The sequence below is a fragment of the Cibotium barometz genome, chromosome 39 (genome assembly GCF_041138505.1).
Source record: "Cibotium barometz isolate CiBa-2024 chromosome 39, ASM4113850v1, whole genome shotgun sequence".
Classification (NCBI taxonomy): Eukaryota; Viridiplantae; Streptophyta; class Polypodiopsida; order Cyatheales; family Cibotiaceae; genus Cibotium; species Cibotium barometz.
In genome coordinates, this window is record NC_141084.1 from 49,803,921 (window position 1) to 49,817,097 (window position 13,177).

General features: G+C 39.0%; 1 pseudogene; it reads right to left on the reverse strand.

Annotated features, from left to right (window-relative positions):
• Window positions 1–12,160: 12,160 nt before the first annotated feature.
• On the reverse strand, window positions 12,161–12,812 carry LOC147616203 (uncharacterized; annotated as a pseudogene).
• Between the last annotated feature and the right edge of the window lie 365 nt (window positions 12,813–13,177).

Below are 13,177 nucleotides of genomic sequence, written 5' to 3' on the forward strand. Positions count from 1 at the left end.
ATGGATTGATTCATGGGTGTCCAACAACTGAGAAGTAGTCCGAACCCAAACTTCCATATCTTGCTCAACTTTTGGGCCTTTCCCGTTGAACGAGGGTGGTTGGGCCTTCTTCAACAAGAGCTTCTTCTCTTGGATTTCCGTATATACACCGGCAGAAATCATTGGAGTCACATTTTCCACATATGTAACCCAACTACACAATCAATCTTGGGAAAAAATAGATTCAATTCCGAAAATCAAAACTTCTACTCTGATACCACGTGTAACGTACCTGAGTCCCCAAAGACTCAGACACACTGATAGACAACAAAGGCTCGCAAATACTTCCCAGACCCCTGTTTTGGATGCTGGAAAGCGAGGGCATGACAGAACCCTGATCCTATCTCGTAGGGGAAACGTAGAGGTCTAACAGCTTTACGATCTCAGGATAGCCGAATATCCCACTCGAATGACCCCTCGTTCTCAAGGAATTCATGCCTTTTTCCCCATCAAATGCAGGGCACGACCATGAACTCTTTCCCCTAAGATCCACCCTTGGTTCATAAAACTCATTGCCTTTTTCCTCATCAGAAATGAGGCACAGCCGAGAATTCCTTCCCCTAAGGTGAGATATTTCCTAACTAAAATGTTTGGAAAGTTACCCAATTGATCGGGTCCACCCAGCCATAGAACATTTGCCATCGGGGCATCCGTTCTCCCACTTTCCTTTGAACCGATATTCTTATTTAATTACGACCACACTCTTTACATGTAAAAGCAGGTTCCTTTATTATAAATCTTAGAACAATGTACGTTAAGGCAAGGAAGACCTTAATTGAAAACAAGGGATGTATGTACCCCACCATCAACCCAAGTTCCCCAGGTGGTTACATAGACATAAAACCTTCCCTTGAATGCAGTCATCAGTTCCATTGAAATCCATGGGTACCCTTCCCTTCCAATCTAGTGGGACTGAAATCCATGGATTTGAGTCCCACTGAAATCCATGGGTACCTTCCCTTCCAATCCTAGGCGGACAGGAACTTCAAACTCCAGACCCACCTTCATGGTTTCCAATCTACCACTAGCTCCTTGGTCAGGGTAGCTAAGGTCGACCCCCACTTACCCCGCACCTAGTGGGAACCAAACGCGGTGGCCTAAGGGGTTAGCATCCGCCGAGTCCCTTCAAAATTCAAGGGTTCCAAAAAAAATACCCCGCCCACTTGGCAAGCAAAGGACGTGTTTGTCCAAACAAGTACATTTCGGGCCTTGCGGTCTCAAATAGTTCGGGGGACAAGAAATCACCTAGTTTGATCATACTCTTGTCCCATACCAAGAGTAAGCTCAAACGTTAAAATGGAATATTTTTCCCCCCTTTCAACTAAGAATTCCAAGCATAATGCTAGGTCGTAAGATATAATTTTTCCATTACCATGGCGGCTATGTGCATTAACTTAATCCATGCACAAAAATCAAGTGCAAATAGAATGGTGATACGCCCGGCCAATACAAATGTGATACGCCCGGCCAATACAAATGTGATACGTCCGGCCAAAGGAAATAGCGTTCCGTATTTAGACTAAATAAATTTTCCTTATGTACTATGGTAAAATTTACCCTTTTGTATCACTTATATACTATTAAATATCATCTTAACTCAAATTATCTTTCACCGTTTATTTTCGCTAATTTACCTTAGCGTAAATTAAAACCATATCTATATAAACGATAAATAATCTTAAAAGGTTAGAGCACGAACCAAGTTTCCCACATGGACATCTTCTTCTCCATGTATGGATGCCAAGGGAGCATCCCTAGGTAGCGTCTCATTGATAGAGTCGCGTCGCGCACGCTTAGAAGCCATCTTTGATTTTTTGTCGAAATAGTGAAAATCCAAGATAATCAAAGTATTATTTTTATTTCTAGATACGTTAAATGCATTTCTAAAATTTTTGTCTAAATTCTGAATGTTTTGCTTTTTCACTATTCTTTTGCTGTTTTTTTCCAAAAAATATAGAAAATGACATTTCTATGCATAAAAATGCCTAAAAAATCATAAAAAATATTTTTCATTGCTGAAAATTCAGAAAATTCATAATTTTAGAAAATAACAAAATTTTCTAATTTTTTCTCTTTTAAAAAAAATATAATTTTCTATTAAAATATGCAAAAAATCATCAAAAATTGGACTAAAATGGTCCTATTTTATAAGTAAAAATTTTTCTATTTGATTTTAAATCACAAAAGTGTTATCCTATGGCTAAATAACACTCCATAATTATCTAAACAAAATGCAACATATTTAGCTATTTTTCTCTTAAGAAAATAGTTAAAAATAATCTATTTAATGCATTTAACATGTAAAAATATAATTAAATTTCCATGGAAAAATTACTATGCATTCGCAAAGCTAGGATCTTTGAGTTATGTAATTAGATGCATAAGTGAATTAAACATGTAATTATGGCTAATTTCCTAAGATAATTTCAGTATTATTTTGCTACTTTTTAATAATAAAGTCAAATTGATAATTTGGCATTACTTATGCATGATAGAGTATCCAACTCTAATTATCATGAAGTTTGAAAAATAATATGCATAACCAATACATAATCTCAAATAATATAAGGATTTCTTATATTATTTTTATGATAAATAAATAAATAAGCATAATTTTGGAATTATGCATGAAAGAGAGTAGTCCCATAATAGAGTAGTATAACATGAGTACATAATATAAAATCATAAAATTTATCATTAAAAACGTAAAAATCAATTAAATCTTACTTAGAAATTACTACGCTAGTATTTCGCTATGTATAGAAAATATTCTCAATATTTTCCGCGAGGTGATGGCCTTCCCTCAAACTTGAGGATTGGATTCAAGCTATGGAAAATTATGTGTGTGGGAGGGCCTATTTATAGGATTTTTGGGACTTGGTGACTGTACAGGTTACTAAGAGGTCAAAATGGTGTATTTTTGTGATTAGCCTACTTTTAACTTGTAGCCTACCTTTTAGTAGGTGAAAACTTACCTCTTTAACCTCCAGCTTGATATTTTGCTATTATAGCCTCCTTAGCCCCCTTTCACTAATGATCTTTCCTCTCTTGCTAATTACATTTCCACTCCAGCCCCCTCTAGCCTCTTTTCTGAGACCAATAGGAAATAGGATAAAGTTGACTTTCCTTTTCCCAGCTTGAGATGCCTCATAGGGTCAATTTATCCTCTTATCCTCTCACATCCAAGGGTCATTTTATTCATTTAAATTCCACACCCTAAGGTCCTTTTATTCATTTAAACAACCATTGCAGATTGGTTAATTAATTAGGAAGCACTAGGGTACATACTTGAACAAGAATGATCGAAAAAGACCCATCTTTATTGATTTGACAAATATGTACATGATAAGCTTGGGTATATGTACAAGGCTCAGTAATGGGGACATTACATCTGTCATAGCTTCCTTTTGACCCATGCCAAAGTCTTAATCATGTGAATTTCTTGTGTCTCTTTTGGCTTATACACATTGGCCAATTGATTACTAGAAAGAGGGGTTGAGATTGGGCATACCACTTGGCTCCAAGAAGATCTCTGGCCACCTGGCTAGGGTGTTTCTTGCCATCTTCCAAAACCAAGGCCAATTCAATAGCCTCATTTAAAGTAGCACATTTTTCTTTTTCCACAAGTTGTCTTAAAGTTTCTTTCAACCCCAATGCAAATTTATGTGCATGTAAGAACTCAAGAATATGATCTGGGACTGTAAGTATGGTTTCCCTATACTTGTCCACATTCTCTTGAACTGCATAGTGCTTATGGGTCAAGAAAAACCGTAATCTAGAGAACAACTTCTTTCATCAGGGGGAATAAAATTGTTGTAGAACATGATTTTAAAGTCTTTCCATGTGGTTGGCTCTAGTTTATCTTGCTCGATCTTATGCCACTAATGAAGGGCAATGTCAAGCAAGTTATATGTTGCCTGTTGAATCCTAGTTGCATCATCATCAATATGAAATAGTCAAAGACACTGATTCCATTTAGAGAGCCATTGGTCCATAGCATTTGCATTCCTCATAGTGGATGTGCCATTATACTTAGCAGATTTGAGGTCTTTAAGCTGCCATTTGGTCCTAATAGTGGAAGGACCAACTTCTTGCTCAAAAGACACTCCACCCACATGACCAGTCTCTGTCATGGCCACATATTGTGTCATAACTACTTTTCCCTTGTCAACACTTCTATCCCCAATTAAGGTTTGTATTTTTGTCATGAGATTTTCAAGGGTAGTAGACTCTAGAGTGTCCAAGTGACTTGCTAGAACACTGTCAGGTTTGGTTTCCATTTCAAGTTGGATCTCTTGGTCCTACTTTTGATCATTTACATCCATTTGTTTTGTTTGATTTTCTGTTTTATGTTTTTTTTTTTGAAGACTTGATAAAACAAGAGAGTATGGGTAAAGCATTGATGTATTGACATGCACCAAACTGTCACACAAATGTTGAGAAACTAAATTCCCAAACCACAAGTTTGCAAATACATGCACTAATTACACTTTAATCTCCTAGATTTTAATTCCCTTGAGTAAACTTTGCCAACATAACCTCGTAAGTCACAAAATATCCCCAGAAACTATACACTACTAGGCCCAACAAGCATGTAAACTATGATGATTTTGATGCAAATGAGTCCAATTTAGCTGTTAAATACAAAAGACCAAAACTTGTAGAGCTTGAAAGACCCACAAATTTCTAAACAAATCGCTCTATGCACCTTTATGCATGCATACACACTACTTATGCATCACGTGCATCCATCAAAACATCAATTTTAAGCATAAAAGAGTAAAAAACGCATATCTAGCACCACTTTTAAGCATTCAAAGAAAATTGCAGGTCTTGCCAAGTCCATGTTTGGCCTTGAATCAAGCCCCTTGATCATTAAAACACCAACTTGAAGTGTTGAATCTGGCTTCTGAGATATTTTTTTTTGTTTTTTAGCTTTTTGAGCCTTGGCAGGGTTGATTTTACATGAAAAACCGTTAAGGGATTGTCGAAATAGATTGATGCTAAGCTTGAGCATAGTCGAGAAAAGCTTCTAAAAGTTTGGTGAAACGGCTCATAAAAAGAGTTCATTGACAAGAAGTTATAGATTTGCAAAGAAGGCTCCCCAAGAATATGTCTATCTTGAAAGCAAAAAAAACTTCTCAAAAAGCTTGAAAATGAAGGCCCCTTAGAAGCTTGGAATACAAAGGGATCAATCCCACACGTACAAAGTTCAACACAAATCTAAAGGCTAATTATGCCAAACCAAAACCTTTCACTAGTATTTCAAAAGAGAGACTCTCTTGCAAGGCCTGTCACGTGTGCATGAGCGCATCCATGCTATTGTTGTGTGTAATGTCCATGTGGATTTGGTGTTGTTTCTTGTGAATGGCTATGGCCACCTTGTTATTGAATTTGCACAAGCAGTAAGCTATGGAAAACACCTTCTGATGTGCCGAGAAGTTGCTTTTTGAGTAAGAGAATATGATCAAGAAGAGAGAGGGTCCACCATGAAAACTTCCTGCTCAGATACCAAATGTGAGGGAACAATCATGAATAGTGTGGAAACTCTCCACCCAACCAAAATGGTCATTAGTTTCCAAAATTGGGAGATCCAATCAGGTTCATTCACGGGCAAAAGACTCGTCTTCCCTTCTCGCACTTGAAAAACCTTCTTTGGCCCACCCTCGAGCTTTGGACCTTGGCCGGTCGCGGCCCTTATCCTTTCCACACACAAATGTACCAGTTATGGGCTACCAACCTCAGGTCCCGACTAATAATCATAAATTTATAACAATAAGAGCCTTCACCTTGTCAGGATTGGCCTCTATCCCATTTTTAAAAAACAACACGCCCTAGCAACTTAACCCTTGGTTGTGCATGATGGCAGTTCTTTGGATTCAACTTTCCATTGCATTTTTTAATGAAAATCATCTCCAACCTTGAGCAATGTGTGGTCCACTCACTATAGATGCAAAAGTCATCTATAAAGTCCTTAATGAATTTTTGCAAGAAAGGAGAAAGCACCCAATTTTGCCACTTTTGATAATATGGGGGGCCATTGGTATAGCCAAAAGGAAGAACCTTGTAGCAAGGTGTTCAGTGCAAGACTAAACAGGCACTAATGGCATAGGCCTAAATAGTAAAACTGTTAAAACATGCAACTTTTACTAATTCTCCAAAAATGGTACAAACAAAGTCGGATCAACATGTGGATTTGTTCGTTGTGAAGATAACATCTTTATCTTTGATTCGAGAACTCAACCTCGTTGATCGAATGTACGAGCTAAAGATGGAGAATTTAAGGGCAAATGCAGCATATGTGAGAATATTTAATGTGAATGAGATGAAGCCTATACCAAAGTGCAATGTAATGTCAAGGAGGAATTCGGGCTTGTACGAGTTCCAAGTTGTATAAATCTTAGCCCATTTCCTGTAATTATCCTATTTTCTAAAGAATGTCCGCCCAAATGTGAAAAGCGTAAGTTATTAGCCCTAGTTTTGACCTAGGTATGTAAGTGAACACTCTTTAGGAATTAGGGGCTTTTTGGTCATTTCTTTAAAGAGCTCTCCAACTCTAGCTCTCCTCTACTCTAAGACAAGCTTTAAGCTTCCATAGCTTAAGCACCCATTGTATGTAATCTTTCGTGATTAATGAAGTGGGCAATGGCTTCTCTTTATTCTCTTCATTCTTGCAATGATTGGAGCAATGCATTCCTCTTGCTTATGTGATTGATGTGTGTGTGAGTGCTCCATTAGCTTAGTTGATTAGCATTTCTATAGCTTGAGTGTATTGCAGACAAAAAGATAAAAAATAAAAGAGAAAATATATACATGCAAACTATATACACAGAGTAGATAGACTTGAAGTTCTGGGACTAACGCCTTGCTCATTTATTGGCTTGGCTGCCCGACTCTTGACTCTTATGCCAACCAACATGTTTTGATTGGTGGTGACTTTTGGACTTGAATGGAAAAAGCTATTACCGTGACTTAACATTGGAGTTGTCTAGCTTTTTCCATGATGTAGAGGGGATCCATTGGCTTCTGAATTTGATTATGATGGTTATTCCCCCCCCGTTGTAACTTGAAGTCTGATTCCATTTGAGGCACTTGTTTCTCATATTGTTGTGATTTTAGGACCCCAATTTCCATCTCCGGCTTTGGATTTGTTGAGTTGCAGCTTTTAAGTGATTGCCTTGTGTTTGGGAGCTTTACCTTGAGGGGCTTGTATGGTTCCTCATCCTCCGACAGCATGGTTTGTGGCCATTTTTCCTTCCTTCACTTTTCCAGGCTCTTTGTAGAGATGCTTTCTCTAAGCCCAAGCATCGACTTAAAGATTAGACAAAGCAAGTGATTACTTTGTCCCTTGCCTTGATTCCCTATTTGTTAGCTTGTTAGCTTGGTCAATTTTGTTAGTGTGCACATGCATGTGGTGTGAGTGAATGAGTGATTCAAGTGCAATGCAAAATGATGCTAATTTGATGCATTTATGCACTAAGTTTTGGCTGACTTCTGATCTCCAATTCTGTGGCCTGGATATTGTGATTTTCCCATTCTGACTTGGCATCTGCCTGGGTATCAGCCTTCTAAAAATGCTCCTCATGTTTCTTATCAAGGAAAGGCTTGTTCTTTACTCGGCGAGGCATGTTCAATGGCTTTGACAGGACCTTGTCACAAGATTTAGCAAAAAGCGTTATTTCACAGTCTGCTGAAAACTGTAATTTTAGGGTTTCTCAAGTTCTAGGAATCCAATTTGAGATCTGAAAGTTTCTGTGGAATCCTAACATTGTGGCCAATCATATAATGTCATCTATTGTCAAACTGGGGCTCTGGTTGATGGGGTTAATCAAATTTGGTGATTATAGATCATGATTTACTAATCTGGCCATATCTTGAGATTTAGACATCTAAATTGAAAAGTACAACCACCTCCATGACCTATGTGATGAAGGGAATCAGTCTGCCATGTGAGAACCTCCAATCTTGTAGCCTAATGGGACACGCATGCCCAAACATTTTGATATTGGAGCAGCTTTTTTTGCGCTTTGATCAAATTGGTGTGTCTCCATTGCATTGCTTAGCATCACTTAGGTCTTGGTTCCTCAACAATGCATTTTATCTTCTTGTTGGAGTTAGCTTTGTCTATTTCTGACCTATTTTGACTAAGAATCCCATCTAGCTTTGATTCTTTGATGACCTAGCCTTGGGGATATGATGTATGTACCCTAGGGAGTCCATATGTGGCATTACCTCCTCATTCACTTGTCCAGAAAGCCATAATCATGAGACACGTATGTCCCATTAAAACTAAAGTTTTTCATCATTTGACCTGATAGCTGTGTAGACCTTACCTTGCTGATGCCCAATATGCCTTTGCATCACTTGTGGCCTTTTGCTATGATGGGGCTATGTCAACTTTGTCCAGTTTCTCTGACTTGTAAATCTGCCTGATGTGGTCATTTTACATGGTGGATTTGAGATGTGATGACATGCTTGTGCTTAGGATGAGCTAGGGAACCCGTCTGTGTGACCAAACCTCCCAGATTCTCGTCCAAGATGGGACACGCATGTCCCATCATTTTGATGATTTTGAAGTTTCTTTTGATGCCCATATGGCCCAAATCATGGGACATGCATGTCCCATGAAAACTAAATTTTTCATGATTTGACCCCATGGCTGTGTTGGTTATGCTCCCTGGATGCCAAATATGTGGTTAGAACCCATGTGGTGATTTTTAGTGATGGGGCTAAGTCAGATTTGCATTTCGGACTCTGAAATCCGCTGTTTGGCCTTTTGCACCCAATTCTCACTTGGAACCCTTGTGAATGATGTGTGGCCATGTAGGATACATGTAAATCCAACTATTCATGCAATCATTCCCAACTTTGCAGTTTGCAGGTGGCCTAGATCTGCCAGTTTTTCCTCTTTCCTGTCTTTGTTGTTTTTGCTTGTTGCTGAGGGCTCACCATTTGATGGATTTGTGAGGTGAGGACATAGATGAGTTTGGGCACTAGAACTTGTTGTGGTTACCGTTTGGGTGCTCTTGGTGATGGATACTCGGGTTGGTAGACTTTTGTGCCATGACACTTTCTTAGTTGTGTCCCTGTTCTTCTTTTTACTAGTGAATTGGAGGCTTTCTCCTTTGTGAGCGTTCCTTGCAGTTGGGTTGAGGTTGTTGCTTGTGGCATTGCTACTATTGTGGCAACATTGTCCTCCATTTTGGCTTTTCCTTTGGCAAGGTAAGTGCTACTGTGGTGCCTTGGTTTGTGCTCTTGAGACTCTGAAGCTTTTGATATTTCAGACGCTCGCATTTGTTCCTCTAGCACTAGTGGGACATTAATGCTCAGCTCCTTGCCTCCTAAAATGGAGAATATGAGCTTGGTGGATCCTTTATAGCATTCACGTCGAGACATCCATTGATGACTAAGGACCACTTCTTCATGTAGAATTCCTTGAGCCATGACATAAAATCTTCCATCTTTGGAGTGATAGTTTATGCTCAATGGAATAGAAACAACTCCAAGACATTCTCCAAAAGTATTAGTCCTTGTCTTTACATAATTGGCAATGAAACTAAAAGCGGGCTTACCAAGACGAGTCCCAGTGTGATATGACATCAGGTTCTCCTTTATGCCCTTATCAAGCAAAGCTATATATTGATTCTACATACCTTTTTTGCCTTGAATGTTGACAGCTATCTTTGTGGGTGGGACATGCATTATATCATGCTTGTTTGCAATGTGTGCAACTTGTTGTTGATTTGGTTGTACTTTCTCTTGTTTCCTTTTTGGTCTTGCACCTGCTTGTGAGTGAGCACTCGAGTCCTTTGCTAGGTTTGGCTTGATCTCTGGACTAGATTTTGCAGGTTCATGTTTGGTAGGAGATCCAGATGCACTCCTAAGGTGCTTGTCTTGAATGTGGGTGCTGCCCACTATACCTAGTTTTGCATCCACACAAGATAGTGCATTCTTTTTCATACAAATGGTTGTTATCCCCAAAGTATCCCTTTTGGATGTTTGCGTGGGCTCTGTGATTTTCATGACTAGAGATTGTATGAGATCCTCAGTCTCCTGTGGTAAGCTTGGCCTATTGGGTGTTGTTCTTAGAAGTGAATGTTCTTCCAGCCTTAATGTCAAAGCATGAAAGTCTTTTGGTGTGACTTCTAGTTCTTGTGGTTTCTTTAGATTTTCTTTTGATGTTGGGCAATCTTTAAAGAGATGGGTTATTGCACATTCCACACAGTTTCTCATGAGGGGAATTGCCCTTTCCTCTATGGTACTCATACCTACAAGATGTGGTGCTCTATTTTCAGTTGGCTGGAGATGATAAGTCTTTGTGGTCCTCATTTTTTGTGAGCTCTCGTGCTCCACACACTCTTCCCTATGTGCCATTGGTTTTGGTCTTAGGACCAAAGCCGGGTTGATGACTAAGAGTTGGCTTCAAAACTTATCGATCCCTACTACTCGGGGTAAGTTGGAACTTGCCCAAAGAGTCTCTTTGTCCTTGTGGTGAGAAGCTCTTTATGGAAAAATGATTAGAACAAAATTGTTCTTGTGAAGAACTTGTGTTGGTATTAGCACCTATGGTCTGTTGATTGTAAAGAATCAAACTTGAGCTTTGGTTTCTTGTGCTTGTTTCAATCTGGTGAGCCGGATTGCTCATGTTTTCTAGGGTTGTCAGGGTTGTTAGCTCGATGTTCCTAGCCTTTTTGTATAGAATGGAGGCTTGTCCACTTTTAGGATCTTTAATGGATAAATATGGATATGAATTTTTTGCAACTTCTTGAGACAGGATTGTTGGAAGGATGGGCCTTTAGAAATTGAGATTATCATCCTGGTGCATAATGTTCTTGTCTAGGGGCTCCTCAAGCATTCTAAGCAAAGGTTGTTCACTCACATAATTTGGAGTATTTGGATAGAACATTTTAAAGGTTATCCCCAAACTTGTCTCAAAGAATGCTGTGAAATCATATGGTCTTGGCAAGCGATGGAGTAATCCAGCATCCATTAGAAAACATGTCATGCTCTGTGGACTTTGAACACTAGATTGATTACTAGAATTTTCTGAATCCGAGTGTGAGATTACATGAATAGTACGGATGGGTACTATCCTTCTCAATCATCATTCTGAAGGATTGTTTTATTCCTATTGTGTTCCTTGTCCTAACTCTCATCATCTGTCATTTCACTCCCCCATCTATGAATCCTTGAGTTGACCCATGATGGAACCTCTGACTCATCTCCTGTTGAGATGACCTCAATTTCTTCTATTGGTGTCCTTGCCACATCTCAATAGGAGTGATCTATCACATTAATGCGTGTTATGGAATGTTGTTGCTATAAGTAGATGCTGTAAGTAGATGTAGTCTGAGCCCCAATCCTGAATTATTTTTAGTTGTCTCATAAAGGGACGTCCAAGAATGATGTTATAATTTGGGCTTTTCCCAAAATCTACTACTACAAACGTATGCTCATATTGGACTCCACATGAGGTAGCTATGACCTTTTCTAGTAGTCAAATGGGCTTCCTTATGTATCCATCAGCCAATCGCAATTTCATGTGTGTTTGCCTTATGGTTGGTTGGCTTGCCCCAGATTTCCCAAACCCTTTTTGTGACAATAGAAATACCTACTCCGCAATCTAGAATAGCCATGAAGCTATGTTCTGTGTATTCTACTAGCAACGTTGTGTTTCTTGCCTCTCCTCATGATAATTTTCTTTTTTATTCAATGATACTGGCTCAAGGGCTTGTTTCGTTCTTTCTGATTCTTTTGAATCTTTTTCGTTTTGTCTCTTTCTGCTTGCAGCCCTCCTAGCTTTCTGTTCCTTCCAGCTTTCTTTGTTGCTCTTTTTGTTTTCACTAGGGACATCTCTCTGTTCTGCTACTGCTTGCTCCTTGGTTGTGACCTGAGATGTAGTCATGTCCTAAATAGGCATAACTAGTTGTGTCTTAGGCTGTCCCAATGGTGTGTGAAGAGATGGTGAATGTAGTGGTTCTGTTGGCCCTCTATTGGCCGAATGACCACTCATGTCATGCGTGCTTACTATCGCAACCAGCTTTGATTCACTCGGAGGTAATTTGTCTAGCTGTATCTTATGGAAAATCCTAGGACCACCACCTAATGATACAATTTTTAATCATGGCACACAAATAGTTTCTTTTGAAGTGCTAGCCTCACCTCCTCGGTTAAAAGACCTTCCTAGGTGTTTGAAGTCTCCAACTTCATTGTCAAATAAGAGATCCCACTCTTGGCCAAATGTATCCTTGAAGAGTACGAATCTATGATAGCTCTCATCCCTATTAAAGAAGACGTAAAGCACTTTTTCATTGGTCAGGCTGTGCTTCAATGGGTTCTTTCTGTGATACAAGAACTCTCTCCTCGAGCCATTCCTCTTGTACAAAGCTCTTGTGTCATCATCTATGAGGACCCTTCTAGTCACTATGGTATTGATCATCCAAAATTAAGATTGGATTGGCATGGGTGGGTTCTTGTCCATGTTTCCCCATTTGTTTGGCATTGTACATCCCAGCGCATTTACTAGGTCAGGGTTCTCAGTCGATCGATATATAGCCCCGTCTCTACCCTTGTAGCAATTGCCTTGGTTGCTTACCCATGGTGCTGGATCAAAATTAGTGTAGTGATCTTCTATCTTGACAATGTATGTAGTGATCTTCTATCTTGACCACGTAGTGATTGCTAGAATCCTTGAAGATTTTAGTGCCATAAGCATTGACCTTGTAAATGCTTAGTTTGACATTGTATTGCAGCTCATTTTCAAGATTCCTCATGGAATGGATAAATGTATCCATGCTTGTGTCTAGCTGGACTTTGTGGGCTAAAATCTTCAGCAATTTGTGCTTCTTTACCTAGTTGTGCTCTCGTTTGTTAGTACTCCGTTCTTAGCTTTAGATTGAAAGGAAATTTCTAGTGATCTATAGAATGCTCCTGATCTAAGCTGTATGGGGTAGGTTTTGAAAAATTCGCCAAAATTTTTAAAAATTTTGGACTTGTCCCAAACTTGTCTAGAACTCATTTTGAAGGTAGTGCATGAAGAAATAGTGCACCTTTTTCAAGAAAATTTGCCCAATTTTTTGTCAGTTTTCTATAGTGAGTTCACTATGCGAAAATCGTCTCGGGACCAAAATTTTGAATA